Consider the following 18,280-nt stretch of genomic DNA (forward strand, 5'->3'; position numbering starts at 1 on the left):
CCTGTAGGGCGGATGGACAGAGAGATTCAGAGGCTCTGAAGTGGTATGGGGCCCTCAGGGATAGTGGACAGGGGTAGGGAGAATGGGGGCTGCCGGTAGGAGGAGCGGTCCATGGGGAGGAGAGAGGCAGTAAGAAGAAGAGAGACAAGAGTTCCCAAATACCTGAATCATAGTGAGGCTGCCCGGGGCTATTACCTGGAAGTGGACAGAGTCACTGTGGCTTTTGGGTCTCAGACAGCTGGCTAACTAGAGATAAATAGTCAGGCTCAGAGCTCTCTCTAACCCAGTACAGGACCCTACAACTCTACCTCCCTTGGCCTGGCACCTCCTCTCAGGAACAGCCTGTTTCCCAGACTTCTTCACCCTCCTCTAGAGCTAGTTTTATTCCTGGCTTCTGCCCTGCAGGAGGTGATGGGAGGCTGGGCTCAGCTGTGTCAGCCAATCCGTTACTGGCTCTTCTGCTTCCTCCCCTCCTGGGAAGATGGCCAAAATGAGGGGTGCTGGTCAGCCTGCTACAGAGTGGAATCAATTCAGGTGCACACAGCATGGACACCGCCAGATCTTAGGACTTGGCCCTTCTGACACAGTGGGGGCCAGGGGTCGTGATATTTGGGGGTGAGCAAGATTCCGAGGAGAGCAGAGGTGAGTCTGAGCCCCACATTTATAATTGCCCCTGCTCTTCCAAGAATAAAGAATCTCTAATAAAATCATTAACAGGAGTTCAGGAGACAGGGCAATGGAGACAGGCCAGGTCAGTCACAGACCATCTCCCAAGATCCTCTGCACTGAGCTGCTCTGACAGCTGGCACCATTCATTTTAAAAAATGAATACATACTATTTTTTATTAATTTGTTGGGATTTTCATACATGCATAAATTGTATTTTGATCAGATTCAGCTGCTGCTCTTCTACTTTATTCCTTGCAGATCAGCTCCCCACCCCTCCCTTCTTTTTTAAAAATAGATGTAAGGCCTACAGGGGGCAGAAGGCCTTCCAGGGCCCAGATCCCCCAAAGAAAACTGACTCTCCCTCCTCCCACAGCTGTCAATAGCTCCTCAGCTGGGGCTCCAAGACCCCACCCCCAGTACTGGGATGTTGACTGCCTTGATCTTGAACAGGTCTTGTACAGGCAGCGGCGATTGCCGTGTGTTCGTGAGTTCAGAAATTCTGTCATATCCAGAAGGCATTGTTGGTCCTCTCCTCCCAGACTTCTGGCTCTTATGATCATTAGCTTCCAAAAGGATCCTTGATTCTTGTAGGTGTGGCTTTTATTCTCTGCACTGTGACCAGCCATGAGTCACTGTATGAATTGCTATCCATGACACAAAGAAACTTCTCTTGTGAGATCTTTCATGGCACAAAGTTGGGAGACTCCAGGATTTCCTCTGCCTACCAGGGACACAGGCAAAATTCAAATCCTACTCTGAAGCGGCTCAGAGTCTGGAGGAAGACACAGTTGTTGGGGTAGGATCAAAGAATGCAGCCCTATGATTTCCCAGGTGAGATTCCAAGGATCAGTTGGAAGAACTGTGGAGGCCCACAGATGTGAGCCTGGTCTACCTTGACTAAAGGTCAGAGAGTTTGAGCTTATTTTTACTCTTTCAAAGTTGTTGAAAACAGGTGTGGCTACAAACAAGATATCCTGACCTAGGGTGTATTTACTTCCTGTTTTGAACGTTATGATGGCTCATAGAAGTGGATCCACTCAACCCTGACCAGAAGTCAGAGAATTCCAGGCTATTCCCGATCCTTCATTTTAAATAGGAGGTTTGACATAGGAAGTGGCAGCCTACAGGATACTTGGTTTAGGGTGCGCTCACTGCATATCCTGCCCAAAACATCAGAATGCTTTACTCAGGAAATAGTGACTTGGTGTCTCAAGTACTGAAGCAAGTAACTTTGCGTGCTGTTAAAACAGTCTTTTGCCTTCTTCCCCCACTTTTGTTTTGGGATATAAAAGCATATGAAAAATAAATGCAGGTGGGTTCAGTATTTAGGATTCACAGAGTTGCCCTCCTGGTACTATCCTATGTCTCATTCTTTTGTATCTCTGTTCCTCCTACCCAACATTTCTAATCCACACACCCCTACCCTGGAATGTGTGAACCTGTCATGGCTGAACCCCAGCAGCTATCACCCCAAAATGTGGCTTACAACAAAGAACAATACTTAGGTTGATCTGGTGGTGAGGTCGAGAGGAACTCTGGGCAGATGGATCCAAGCAGAGGAGACCACGGCACTGGTCAGAGGACAGCCTTGGGTGTCAGTTCTCACCTTTCTCCTTTTTTTAAGGTCTCTTGTTGATTTTACAGCTCTGTACTCCAGGCTAAGTGACTCACTAGCTCCCAGGGATTCTCACATCTCTGCTTCCCTTTCTACAAGAGTACTAATGCTATAGATGTGTGCTACAGTGCCTGACTTTGTGTGGATTCTAGGGATTTGAACCGAGGTCTTTACATTTGAAAGCAAATGTAATACCCTCTAGGGTTGCAGGAACAATTTTTGTTTGTTTGTATGGGTTTGTTGGTTTGCTTACTAATTAAAGATTGAAAAGGCAGGGAAGAAGCATTGTTGGAGGCCATGAAGAATCATCATATAATAACAGAAAAGTTGCACTCCCATGGTGTTTTCAGTCATGGTAATAAAAGTGTGCTTGTTTGAGTGAGAAATATCTCCCGTAGTCTCAGCATTTGAATACTTTATCCTCACTTGGTGACACTGTTTGGGGGAGGTTTAGGAGGTGTGGCCTTGCTGGAAGAAGGATGTCACTGGGGGATGGGCACTGAGAATTTAAGGCCTCACATTACTTGTAGTTGGCTTTCTCTGGTGTTTATGGCTCACCATGTGAGCTCTCGGTTTTCTGCTCCAGCTGCTGTTAAGGACTCCGTCTCTCTGGAACCACAATCAGCTCTTTCTTCTCTGAGTTACCTTGGTCAGGCTGCTATATCACAGCAACAGACATGTGACCGATAAATGACACCTATGGACAAATAACAAACTCAGGCAGAGGATTAAGGATAATTTATTAGAGTTTCAAAGGAAATCCCAGGCCCACTAGCTGCCAGTCTCAAGGCTGCGTGGAGAAGAATGGAAAAACCAGCTTGGTATGAAAGTCAGCCACATGGCTGCAGGCGGTCACACAATGAAGAGGGGAACTTGAGAAAAGGAGTAAAGAAATCTGGAGAGTTAGGGGTTAAAAAAGAAATAGCCAGGCTCTCACCAGTATCCAAAAGAAGACGATACTGCCTCAGAAAGGTGGGCAGAACCAGTGAACCACATGGAGGCTCCTGGGCATTGCACTAGGACCTGGGAGTTCTGGGAAGGAAAAGTACATTATCTTAAGGTACATTATCTATGGCTGAGCCTCTATCCAGATTCCTGCCCCCACCCAATTGGATTAACCTTTAAAGGAAGAAACACGGGGTGTCTCCTCCTAGATGTAGACTCCATTCACCCATGGAGCCATTTCCTCAGTCATTTTCTCATGTGAAGTGTAGCTTGCACTTGAAACAACATTTACTATTCTGTACAACTGTCATTTATATTCTTAAAAGGGAACTGTTGCATGTCACGCTTGTTACACAACTGGGCATCCATATGTGACTTCTGAGCATTGGACAGCATTGTGTGTGGGAACAGACTGCAGGCACCTCTCAGCATCAGCTGTGCTTGGGGCCCCTTCTCTTCAACTCACTGTGTTGCAGTGGTTTCATATTCAGCAGAGGAACTAGCGGGTTGGTGAGAATATTAAATACATAATATTGAACAAAGAATTAAAGCAACACTCACCCCCAGTGTACAGCCAGCACCGGGAGTGGGTTTGCCATCGTTACTCCAGTGATAGAATGAGGACGTGGCTACCCACTGGGGTCCTTGGGTCACTTTCACACACCCATCAGGAAACTTGGTAGCTGTAAATATCCACTGAACATTCTCTGACCTTAGCAGCCTTTTGCAAAAGCTGTGAACTCCTGGCTTGGGATCAGGTAACCTTATAAAAAGCTGGCTTCTGTTCCTCACCAGCTGTGTGACATCGAGCAAGTAGGCTGCCTTCTCTGATACTCACATTCCTAGGGGCATGAACACTGGCTCAAGAGTACACCTGAGCCAGTCACTATATTTGTCCTACTTTAGGGTCCCCATAAACAGACAATTTCAAAAACCTGAAGTTCAAATCCTGTCTTTGGGGGTGACCCTTAGGAAAGCTTTTAACTGCCCAGATGTAAAAGATAATCCCTGGACACCAGCAATGCAGTGAGGAAGTAGAATGGGAAGGGAGGCAAGAGTTAAACTGTGTGTTGGAGAAAGTTTGTACATTGGCCACCAAGGCTGAGATCTAGGAAGGGGCTCTGGGAGACAGCCAGCATCAAGTATATACCTTAGAGTCATTCCCAGAGCTGGGATGCTGACTGACTCATGGCTGTCCTTCAGGACTTAAACATAGCCCAGGTTGCTCCCAAGGGTTGTTTGTCCGGGGTGTGCAGGCTGCACTGCAAAAGTCGAGTCTAACAACAGGGCCGGGGGCTCCGGCAGAAGTTCCAGCAACTGCAACACCCCCCCCACACACCACAAACACATACACACACACAGACACACACACATACACAGACACACACACATACACAGGCACACACACATACATACACATACAGACACACACAATACACACATATACAGACACACACAGATACATACACACACACATACACAGACATACAGACACACACATACACACACATAGACACACACATACACAGACACACATACAAACAGAGACACATACATACACACACAGACACACACAGGCACATACACAGACACACACAGACACATACACAGACACACATACACAGACATACACACACATACACATACACACACAGACACATACACAGACATACAGACACACACAGGCACACACATACACACACAAACACAGACACACACAAACACACACATATGCACACACACAGACATACACAGACACACACAGACACACACAGACACATACACAGACACACACAGACACACACACATAGACACACATACACAGACACACACATATACACACACAGACACACACATATACACACATAGACACAGACACACTCACACACATACACAGACACACACACACACATACAGGCACACATAAAAACCTCCTCCATACTTTACAATTTGCCTCCACATGTACATACACGGCACACATTATAAATACACTTGCACAAGTGCACACCCAGTCTTACCACCTAAGAGCCTGTTGTCCTCAGACTGGCCAGCAGAGGGAGCGTCCTCCACTCTCAGATCCACAGACTGGTCCCCTTTACTATTTCATTCTCAAACTGATCCCAGGCAGAATCTCAAAGCCTGTTTGTTCTATCAGAGCAGGAAATGAGACACTTAAGATTCCAAATATCAATATAGAACGAGGCAGTTTACAAAGAATAGATTAGCTGGTGAGAGAGCAAAAGTAAAGGAAGGCCTTTTTCTTTTCTCTACTGAGGGATGTTATATTCATTTTGATGCTCAAGGACATGTAAACTGTTATGCCCAGATCACAATATCCCCCTGCAAACCCAACTAGGGGACCGATCCCTGTATGTAAAAGCAAAGAGCCTTTATTCTTATCCAGAGTTCAGTTGGGGTTGGGTTTTTATAACAGCAATGGCTGGGGTGAGGAATTTCTAAGGTTCAGGGCCCTTGACTGGCTGACATTTGTGGGTGCCCTGGTAAAAAGCATTGGGTGTGTGTTGGCAGGTGTTCCTATCCACAATGGTTAGAGCATTAGAAATTTCCTTTGGGTGGTCTGTTCCTGGGTGGTGTCTGGGTGGTCTCAGTTTGTGGTCTTTCTTGGGACCAGGTATTGCCTTAGGGTAAACTACTGAGACTTGGGCCTCTGTTGAACTTGCCATGGCTGGGTCCTACATAAACATCATCTACCCCTTTCTTATAAAGAACCCAAAGCACAATTCCATTAAAGTTGACCCCCAGCAATCAATGAGTTTCTTGGGCTTACAGAGCATGAATGAGAGGCTGCCTGCAGGAGGGAGGGAGGGTTACAGACTCCATAGCTGCTGCTCCTTGTGTGATGGCTAAGGTCGGCTGTCATCTGGACTTGACATCTGGAATCAACTAAAACCCAAGCAGCTGCGCAGCCTCTCAGGGATTTTTCTTGCCTGGATCATTTGAGGTGTAAATTTACCCTAAATGTGAGACACACCTTGTGGTGGCAGCCCACATAAAAGTACATGGAAGAAGGAAGCTTTTGCTTTTGGCCTGCTTGCCCTCACTCGTGCTGGAAAGTTCATCTATCCTGTTGCTGAGGCATTCCTTCACTGGTTTGAGAACCTTCTTCAGGAGTCCAGTGCAGACTGGAGACCAGCAGTTCCCTAGGAATCCTCCAGGACCCCAGTACCAGATTAGGACTGCTGAGACATCCAGTCTTGTGGACAGAGCAACTACTGTAGACAGCCATTGTCTGACTACCCATATGACCTGTAAGTCACTCTAATAAATCCCCTTTTAAATATATGTATACAAATATATATTAATATATGTTTTCTATCAGCTCTGTTCCTTTAGAGAACCCTTATGAATACAGCATAGGTGAGCTCCTTCAGTTAACCTTCTCCTGTCTACTCCAGCACCTCCTCCAATTTGGGCAGAATAGCTTACAAATGCTAGGAGTAGCTGGAATCTCAGTGAGGGTCCATCCAGTGACCCTCCCCACCCTGCCTTCTGTGACGGAATGTCTACAGTCACAGCTCCATTGTGATGATCATTGACAAGTAGGCAGTAGGAAGATAGTAGCTATTAGTTCAGATGACCGTGTTCTACAGGACCACTCGAAAGGGTATACTGATTCAAAGATTAGAAGCTGTGTCTGTGATGGCAGATGGGAAAAAAACAGATTAAAAACACAATAGATCTTAGTCAAGTAAGAGCTGAAGGAAACGTTACAAAGTGGATGTAGGAGTTTCTCTAAAAAGAGTCAAGCCGGGCAGTGGTGGCGCACGCCTTTAATCCCAGCACTTGGGAGGCAAAGGCAGGCGGATCTCTGTGAGTTCGAGACCAGCCTGGTCTACAAGAGCTAGTTCCAGGACAGGCTCCAAAACCACAGAGAAACCCTGTCTTGAAAAACCAAAAACAAACAAACAAACAAACAAAAAACAAATAAAAAGAGTCAAGCTGCTGGCACACAGTACTTCACACTGCTCACTCTTCTAGCCCAGGAACCATCCAGGCCATGGAACAGCCATCGCCTCACACTATTGCCTCCCAAACAGTGGTAGGCGTAAGCCATGAGCCAAATAAACTCTTTCCCTCATGGGTTGTTCCTGTCAATATTAGGTCCCAGTGACAGATGAAAAGGCTAAGGAATGTAGAGTTCCATTGAACACACACACACGAGTGTGTACTTAAGCACCTGTTTTTGTTGTGTTTCTACTTACCTAGTAGACCTGTAGGATCAAGTGAGAGTCACCATCCACAAACTGCCAAACTATTTTCCTAGCAGCTTCAGCATTTTGTTTTCCCTCCAGGAATGTGTGTGGCCCCCGAACCACTCATCCGTATCCCTCAGCACATGTTAGAGTCTATCCTTCCGATGAGTGCCATGTAGCCTCTCAATTATTTTCTCTACATTCTGTAACTCCTATTGATGCTGAGCATCTGTTCAGGTACTTTATAATCAACGAAACAACAGCTTTAATCAGGACAGTGCATTAATATAATACTATTAGATGCTAATAAAAATATCCACAGCCATCCCAGCACTCGGGAGGCAGAGGCAGGCGGATCTCTGTGAGTTCGAGACCAGCCTGGTCTACAAGAGCTAGTTCCAGGACAGGCTCCAAAACCACAGAGAAACCCTGTCTCGAAAAACCAAAAGAAAAAAAAATATCAGTTTTAATCAGGACAGTGCATTAATATAATACTATTAGATGCTAATAAAAATATCCACAGCCATGCATAATTAATAAATAAAAACTGGAGCCATGCATAAAAGAATAGTATTAGTGATTATTTGTGATGGCATCTTGTTATATAAATAAAGCTTACCTGAAGATCAGAGGGTGGACCTAGTCACTAGCTAACCAGAGAGGTATGGAGGTCTGCATAGACAGACCGGAAGTGATATGGCTGGGCAGAGAGAGGAGTTGATAAGTTGGGAGACAGGAGCGCAGTCTCTTTCAGGTTGGAAGGTTGAGTAGGAAGGTGTTTTGCTCCTTCATCTCTCTGGTCTCTCAGGTTTCTCAGCATTTCTACCTATATCTGACTCTGGGATTTTACTACTAAGACCTATTGGAAGTCACGCTACAACTCTTTCACATGTTTCAATTATAGATCATATTTCCTATTCTAAAGAAAATTTGTTTTTGTTTATTATAAATATGGGGGATATGTATGTGCCATGTTTGGTGTGGAGGTCATAGGAAAACTTTGCAGAGTGAATCATCTTTACATAGTGTCCTTGCTTGCTTTCTATTGCTGTGTGGTGGTTTGAAAGAAAATGGCCCCCAAAGGAAATGGCACTATTAGAAGGTGTGGCCTTGTTGGAGAAAGTGTGTCATTGTGGAGGCAGGCTTTGAGATCTCATATATACTCAAGATACCACCCAGTGTCTCAGACCATTTTCTCTTGCCTGCAAGATGTAGCTCCTTCTCTAGCTCCATGTCTGCCTGCGTGTTGTCTTACTTCCCACCATGACAAAAGTAGACTAAACCTCTGAACCTTAAGTGAGTCACCCCAATTAAATGTTTCCCTTTATAAGAGTTGCTGTTATCTCTTCACAGCAATAGAAACCATAATGAAGACATGGAGTAATAAAGAGTACACCCAATTGATAGTCCTCTTCCTACATGACTCTGGTTTGTGTCAAGTGGACAGACTAGCCAGCACATATGGGTTCCAAGAGTGGAACTAATACATCAGGTGAGTTTGCCTTTACCCACTGAACCACCTTGCAGCCCTTTAGTTTCTATTTTGATTGTACTTTGTTTTATGAATGGGTATTGGAATACTGAAAGCATTTCAAATGAGAAGACTAGAAGCAAACAAAATATTTTTCCATCTCCTTTAGGAGTTCCTCCTTGTGGGGATCTCTGCAACCTCCATGGCCAACAGAGAGAAGCAAAAATGCAGTTTGGTTCGACACAACTAAGTAACTGGTGATGGTTCTAACTTTGTAAGTCTGACCCCAAGTAGTTTATTTTAAGCTTATTTAAACACAGTACGAATTTGGTAAAAGCTTTCCTAATGATAATTCTATGTGCTTAATAGAGCTCCTTGAGGAACAGATCAACATTTATAAAAAGATCAGATGTGACTACATTGAAACTCTTTGTATAGTACATATGACAGCTTACATAAAATTGGATTCTGTAGATTGACCTAGAAAAACAAGCTTACAATAAGGGTCTGGGGGATAGTCCAGTATGGTCTCTGGCCACACAGATAGCACAAAGGTTATCAGTCTAGAATGCACATCTGTTCCCAGATTTCTGGGCAGATTAACAGGTTATGCATTCTTTCTTCTTTTCTTCAACCAAATGATGCGAGTTTCCACCACTCACAAATGACAGAGAACTAAGCATCCAGATGGAGCTACAGAATTGCCTGGCAAATACATATGACACTTAGCACTTTCTGTCCTAGAGCCATAGTCTCAGGTGAACAAGGAACATGCAGCAGGACCGTCATAGAGTAGGGTGACGTGGAATACTAGGCCCTATTACACACCAACCATAGCCCTCTCAATTTTGTTGCTGCATAATCCACTCCTGCTTTGAACATTTCTACCGATGGCTATAGCGCTGCATCATTCCAGATGTCTGACTCTGTCTCTCCTACACCTCCACTAATCTAACCTCTGGTTATATCTGGTCTGGTCATGTCCCCTCCTCTAGGAATTCTTTCTCCATAACCTAGCAGAGAGCTCACTCCATTCAACCATCACAACCCAACTCCTCTGGTCCATTTATACAGATCTCTCTTCTCAACCTACAGATATTTTTCCCACTAGGGACTTGAGCTATGGCCTCCTGTCATGCCATGGGTTCCAATAACACGAGGATGGGTGGGGGTGACGACAGTAGATGAAATGACACGACTTTGTCCTGGTTGGCTTTGACGTTCAGCTTCAGAGAGTCTGGAACAATGGTTCTCAGCCACCCTAAAGCAGTGACCCTTTAATACAGTTCCTCATGTGGTGACCCTCAACCATAAAGTTATTTTCGTTGTTATTTCATAACTAATTTGCAACTGCTATGAATCATTATGTAAATATCTTTGTTTTCTAATGATAATAGGCAGCCCCAGTGAAAGGGTCATTCGACCCTCAAAGGGGTCACGACCCTCAGGTTGAGAAACAATGGTCTAGTGTCCTCTGTGAGGAGAGTTTCGATTGAGGAATTGCATAGCTCAGATTGACAACATGAAAAGTACATAGATGAGATAAACAAGCCTCAGGGCACCACGTCAATTAATATAATAAGTTAATCCATATTTGTGGGTTAATTTAAGCTATAAGAACAAATTAAAAACAAGTATAAGCTATCAGCTGACTATTTATAATTAGTAATAAGTCTCTGTGTGATTATTTGGGAACCACTGGCGGGGCAGAAAAGTCCACCTACATGACTGCATGTGCCACAGGTCTCCAGGTCCAATGATGCAAAATGGTCCAATCCTTGAGGCCGCTCAACCTCAGTATCTGAAGAAACTTGCGGGCACAGTAGAAGGACAGCAGAACATATCTCCAAGCCTCCATGAGGTTGGTGGTTCCTACCCACAAGCAACTGTTCCCACAAGACAGAGGACCCTGTGTGTGCTACAAGGACTTGTGTGCAAGCCTTGAGCTCTGCTGTTCACAAATGAAGCTATGAGAGCAAGTTGTTCAAAGGAGAGAAAAACCTGAGTCAAAGTCCAAGTGTGAGATAAAGGATGAGTTCAGGAAGGTTCATGGTAGAATAGGTGAACACTCTAATCCAGCTTGTGCAACAGGCCTTACTGATTCGTCTTAGAGAAGTGCCATATAACGAGGACGTAGTATTGTGTGATATTTTGACTGTGTTCTGACAAAGTTTTCTTGGAGTCAGAGGGTGGAGCTAGCCACTAGTGGATCAAGATTAACCACAGAGGCTTTGAGGACTGAGGACAGATAAGACAGGAAGTAGTAAGATAGAGTGGAGAGGGATCATGGCCCTTTGGGGAGGAAGGCATGGAGCAGGTGGAAAAGGGCTGGTGGCTTCTCTGATCCTTCAGCTTCTTACCCTGATATCTGACTCCCAATTTTTATTGATAAAGAATAATTAGATTAACTCTTTAATGTAGTAATTGGAAAGAGAACAGCCCCCTTAAGTTTCAGTATTTGAACACTAGGTCCCCAATGGGTAGCACTGTTTGGGGGGGGGGTTTAAGTGATGAACTCTTTTTAGAGGAAACACATCACTGGGGGTGGGATTGAGATTGAAAAACCTCACCTACTTCCACTTTGCTCTCTGCTTGGTGACTGTGGTTCCCGATGTCAGCCCTCAAATTCCTACTCCTGCTGCCATGCCTGCTGCTGGCTGCCATGCCTACCTGCCATGATGGCTCTTATCCCTCTGGAGCTTTTTCTTCTATAAGTTAGTCCTGTCACGGTGTTTTATCACAGCAGTAGGAAAAGCAAATGCTACAGAGGACATGGCCCAGAATAGGAAGGTGGAGAGTCGGGTTGGGACCCTCCTATAGCCTTGATGTGTCTTGGGTGTGTGTGCACAGTGGGGAACGAACATCAAAACCCTTTCCTGGAATAAAACAGAAACCTAAAGGTGAATGACAGAAAGGAATGGAGCAATCAGGAAGCCGAGCCTGGGACAGAGCTCTTCAGAAGACCTAAACAGCAGAAATGCAGGACTGCCCTGGGTCCCAACTCTGTGCAGCTCATGCCTAGAGTCCCTCAGTATGTACCAGAGGCAGGAAAACAGGCTGGAAATGAATCTAGAGTAGACTGGGGGAGAACAGGGATGTGAGGGCTTGAGGTAGAACACCCAAAGAACCCAGTCCATCCTGTCCCCAACTCTCTTACCCTTAGGAGGTCCCTGCACCCTCATACCCCAGACTCCAGTCTATCTTTTTCCCAACTCCCTCACCCTTAGGAAGTCCCTGAATTCTCATACTCCAGACTCCAGTCTATCTTTTTCCCAACTCTCTGACCCCTAGGAGGTTGGTGTACCTCATAACAACATGCCAGGCCTCCTTTGGAGAATTCTATGACCTTAGGGAGGTTCATGCATCCTCATACCGAGATCCCAGACCATCTTACCAACTCCATGACCACTGAGAGGCCCATGCACACTTATACTCAGGCCTCAGTTCATTCTATCCCAAACTCTCTGACCTGTGGGAGATCCCTACACATTCATTCCCAGATGCTAGTCCATCTTACCCTCAACTCCCTCAACCCTGGGATGTCCATGTACCCTCTTACCCAGACACATCCTGTCGCCACATTTATTATGCTTAGGTGACTCAAAAAATAAACTCCCTTGGGGGCCGAGGAACACCTTGGAGATAATAATGTCTTTTATCCAAGGCATAGATCTGGGTAAGACTATGGGCCAAGAGCCAGAAAGCCCTAACCAAGAGAAAAAGCACCCATGGTGAGACTGACAGGGGCTTCAGCCCAAGCTAGGACAGGTCCAGATGAGGAATTCTACAGGGCAGATGAGAAAGTGTGGGTTCCTGAGGTTCAAGTGAAAAGGCATGTCCGGATACAGTCCACATAGCAACTTGAGATGCTGGCATCAGAGCAGGAAGCAGAGATAAGGAGGTGAAACAGGACATGAAGGAAATTCAAAGGAAGAAGAGGATGAGAAGGAAGTAGAAGAGTAAGTACAAAGAGAAAGTCTGGCTACTATCCCAGATTGCCTGAATGATACTGAGGCTGCCCGGGGTTGTTGTCCAAAAACAACCACAACTACCAGAGCCAACTGGAGCACTGTGGCCACCCTGCTTTAACCAGCTGGGTCCCTAACAATACCCCAGACATGTGCTGAGCTCTTTCTAAGCTAGGACAGTACCTTCCATCTAAGACAACACCACTTCCCCTAGCCTGACACCTTCTTTGGCAGGGTCTTCCCCACAGCTTTTCTCCTTCCTCTGTAGCTGAGTTGTTCCTGGATCCTAATCTGAGAGAGGTGATGGGATGCTGGTTTAGCCGTGCCAACCAATCCCTTCCAGGCCTAGCTGCTTCTTCCCACCCTTGACAGGAGGCCAAAGAAAAGGGGGTTGGGTCAGTCAGCTACAGAGAGGAACTAAGTCAGGATCACAGAGCATAGAAGCCAGACCCTTAGCATTTGGTTCCTCCGTGTATTTGTGGAAAAGATTAGGTAAGGACAAAGGTGATTTTAAGCCCCATATTTATAGTTGCCCCTGCAATTTCAAGGACAGAATATATCTAGTATAATCATTAACTCGGAACTTCAGGTGCCAAGAGATCAGGACCAAGCCTGTCCAGGAACTTCTTTGGAGCTTCTCTGAGCATTGGCATGAAGGAAGGCCTGCAGGGTTTCCAGAATGCGGGTCCATCAGCTACACACCAGGCAGAGGTCAAGTCCCACGTACAAGTAGCCCAGGGTCTTGGCGGGAGGCTTTCTCTTTGAATCTGTTCAACTATTGATTTTCCAGGTCAGATTCTTGAGATCAACAGTTCAGCTAGAAGGATATAGCTGAGGCTGGCCTGGCTGTAGACTGGAGATGGGGAGGGAGAAGACATGTGGGGACGAGCCTGGGATGTGAACTATGCAGATGAGGTCAAGAAGGGGAGGCTGGAACTGCTGGAAATAGGATGATAACACATTAAAAGAATGAGTGAAAATGGAGCATGTTGTAATATACAACCCTACAGAAAAGGCAAAAGTGATGACTTGTGCACTGATTTGGCAAAAATGTTTTGTGTGTTTCTTTTTATGCGTATGGGTGTCTTTCCTGCATATATGTCTGTGCACCACATGCCTACAGTGCTCATGAACACCAGAAGGGGGGGTCAGATCTCCCAGAATTGGAGTTACAGACGGTTGTAGGCTACCATGTGAATGCTTGGGAAAGAATCCCAGTTCTCTACAAGAGCAATGAATGCTCTCAGCCTCTGAGCCATCTCTTCAGTCAAGAGAGCAGTGTTTATAATCTTCTGATCATAATAAATTCCTGTTTTTTCTATAGTCTGGAACTCATAGCCCTCTCAGACTTTCCACTTCATAGACCTAAGACATAAAGCCTCCTCCAATGAACCTCTTTCCCCATGCTAGGCTCTGTCACATAGACCTTTTCTAACTGGAGTTCTGAGGCAAGCAGGCAACGGAGGCCAATTGGGGGAAGGAGACCTAACACCTTTGGAAACTCGGATGAGTTACCTGGGTTTTATTTTATTATCACTACTATCATCTCATATCTTTATATTATATTTTAGTCATCCTCATGTTTTGGAGAATTCTTATTATACTCAAAAGTGTGTCAAATTACCATCTAACTCTCAGTTAGTTGTTCCTAGTAAAATTTTATTTATGTGAAGGATGGATGTCACATATAATATTCACTATTCTGTATGATTTTCATTTACATTTTGAGAAGAAACCTATTTCAAGCCATGCCTAGCATTGGGCAGGACTCATACATGTGTTTTCTGAACAAAGACTAGCACACAGATTGCATGGCTGTAGGAGGAGGGCCCGCTTGTTTGTTCCAGCCTTCCAGAACCAAAATAACCACACAGAAACTGTATTAATTAAATCACTTCTTGGCCCATTAGCTCTAGCTTCTTATCGGCTAACTCTTGCATATTAATTTAGCCCATTTCTATTAATCTGTATATTGCCACGTGGCAGTGGCTTACTGGCAATGATTCAGCATATCTGACTCTGGCGGCTCCATGGTGGCTTCTCTCTGACTCTGCTTTCTTTCTCCCAGCATTCAGTTCCATCTTCTCTGCCTACCTAAGTTCTGCCAAGGCCAAGGCAGTTTCTTTATTCATTAATGCTAATCACAGCACACAGAGGGGACTCCCACATCTTACAAAAGATGTATGACCTTGGAGACTTCTATTCATTTTAATGTTTCCTTACATACAAATTAAAGGGCAAACAATGTTTTATGAACATTAAACAAGCCATAAACTGAGCAAAGGGCTAACGTGACCCTCCCTGTCACACAGCCAGCACTGAGCTCCTGTCTGTCAGTATGACTTTGTGACAGAATAAGACTTAGTTTGGGTACCTTCATGAAATTCAACAGGGAACTACTTGTTTGTAAACACCCATTGTCCATTTCCTGGCCCCTGGAAATCTTTTACAAAAGTTATGAGCATGTGATTTTGCGTTAGAAACTTCAAACACCGGGATTTTCCATTCTCCAGCTGGTGATCTTGGATACACAAACTGGCCTCTCTGAACCTCATAGAAGCAGTATGTCTGTGAAGATTACTGGAGCCACTGAATATATGTTCTGCAGAAGCAGACCCTGATGTGTGAGGTCAAGTTATTTGGGAGTTATTCAAAAGCAAGTTTCATTTTCCAGGTATCTCTTTGGGAAAGAACTCCTGAAAACAAGTAAGGCGGTGGGAAAGTCAGATGGGTCTAGGAGGCAGGAGAGAAAGGCAGCTGAGGAAGGAGGTTGCCACACAGGCAGCCAAGGCTCAGGCATGGTGGGGAGCTCTGGAAGACAGAAAGCACATATGTGCGTTCTTACCCAGAGTGAGTGAGCTGCGGCATTCACGCACCCATACCATCCCCGAGAGCTTGGGCTGATTTGAAGGTCAGTGTCTCTCTGGAGTGTGTGATCTTCATTGTAACAGAAAAGCCAGGCCTAAGGACAGGGGCAAGGGACTCTGACAGCAGTTTCAGCCATGGGCACACTGTGAGTGGACAGTTTAGTCACTCATTGGTTTTAATGCACATGCGTGCGCGCACACACACACACACACAATCTCGCAAGTACATTTCCCTCCTTAACACCCACACATCAACACACTCTTCACACCACACACACATACACACACCACACACACATACACACCATATACACATACATCACACACACCACATACACACACACCATATATGCTCACATTTAGATACCATTCAAGTGTTAGTATTCTATATGATTTCACTAACCTACAATAATGTTTTTTAATATTTTTCTGGGATCTCATCTAATTTACTCACACAGAATCTATTGCTTTGGATTTATATATTTTTAGAATGGTCCTACAGCCTTGATTTTTCATGTCCTTTATATCTTTGTGTCAGAATTGAGCTTCTAGTGTTATTTCACTGGTTGGATTTTCTTAAATCAGCTAGATTCTTTCAGCTGCTGAATGAGCAGGGATAAAATGAGGCTAGGCTGGAGAAGGTTGGGGTTTATAGTTAATAGCTAAACCCATCAGTTAACATTCTCAAATATGATGATCTGTATCACTCCAAGAACAACAGCATATCAACGGTAGAGCCACAATTCGAGGATATCTCCACTAAGCAAATGTAACAGTGAGCTAAAAACGGCCATTCACTCAATTTAAAAAACTATTTGGAGATAAGTGGTGCCATAATGGTGGTGATATGCAGTGATGGATTCTAGTTTCTAAGGTTGGGAGTGGAAAGGGCATTGGCTGCGTAAGTATGTGGATCACTATTAAATCTGAAAAAAAAATAATATGGAAGAAAATGTCTGGGAGAAGTTGGAATACTATTAGAATTTAAAGATTACCAAAAGTTCTACTTAGGGCACAAAATGAGGAGGATATGGAGACTGTATTAATTACTCATCTCTCTTACTGTGGCACAGTAACTGACCAAGCAACTTAATGGAGGAAGGTTTATTTTAGAATTTTAGATCACAGTTAGAGGGCACAGCCAACCGTGACAGTTGGTGCCATCAGATTGGGGCAGCTGATCACATATCCTCAGCCAGGCAGCAGGCAGAAGAACGCTGGTGCTCAGCTCCACACACCTTATTCTTTATTCTCTCCTGGCAGTTAGGCTGGTCTTCCCACTCCAGTTAACGTAATCTGCACAATCCCTCACAGTCATGCCCAGAAGCTAACTGATCTGCATAATCCCTCGTAGACATGAACGGAAGTTTGTCTCTGACATGAATTTCGACTATGTCCAGTTGACTACCAATATAACCACCACAGTTCCACTCCTTGTCATTTTGACAATAAAATACATCACTTTAAAACCACTTCTCATCCTTATTGGCCCATGGCCATCTTGTAATACAAAGGCATTTCATCTAACTTCAAAAGTTCCAATGAAACATCAGGAAAGCCAACAACCCATTTAAAAAATAATGCATGGAACTGAACAGAGAGTTCTCAAAAGACAAGTGGCTGGAAACCATGCAGCATGCCCATTAAGGGCAGGAAATTAGTAAGAAGCCATGAAGGCGGGATTTCTAGGAATGAGGCCAGAACAAAGTCGTATAAAGTGTTAAAGGGAAATAATGATACAAAAAGAGTTTAATGGGGAAAGATAGATGAGGAATAGGGGGAGGGATAATTAACATTAAGGGCACTCAAAATATCATATTGAAACCTAGTACTGTAGAAGCCACCCAAGATATATAATACACACATATATAAAGGTGTTAAAATGGGGTTACCCTGTGGCAACAATGTCTCTCCTAGACATCAAAGGATAACAAAAAGCCCAGCTCCAGGACTGGGTTGCCTCTTTTGGAGTTGTTGGAAAGTGAGGGAACTAGTAAATAGAATGATTTCATCATCGAAATTTATTCAGGCAATTAGAGGTTAAACACTGCTCCAGGGCATGGCCTTTGTTCTCTAGGTGGGGAGAGCTGACCTCATTTTTACCAATTCTGTGAGAGGGTGCTACCAGTGATTACATGTCAGAATAATAAAGGATATTCTTTTCCTATTTTTCTTACTTCTGTGAATGGAATTCTGTGAATAGGAATAAGAAAAACACTTGGAGTAAACCTAAAGGCAAAGAAAACAAATGTGGCTTCCAAAGGAGGACACTAAACATTTTTTAAAATCTCTTTTGGAGTCCTGTTTTACTATTTTCCCCTGAGTGTTTTTGTTTTGTTTTGTTTTGTTTTTATGTGGGACAGCAGGACTTTACCTGTGCTAAGCAGGGGCTGCTCCACTAAGCTATTAGGCCTGCAGTATGCCAAGGGCACTCAGATCTTGGGTTCCATGCCCCCTTGGACTCCCCAACAACCAGAGTAGGAAGGCCCCGGCCGTTGCTGTCCACAGTGCTGAAAACAACCTCCTTGAGT

Source organism: Chionomys nivalis, chromosome 1 (assembly GCF_950005125.1).
Source record: "Chionomys nivalis chromosome 1, mChiNiv1.1, whole genome shotgun sequence".
Classification (NCBI taxonomy): domain Eukaryota; kingdom Metazoa; phylum Chordata; class Mammalia; order Rodentia; family Cricetidae; genus Chionomys; species Chionomys nivalis.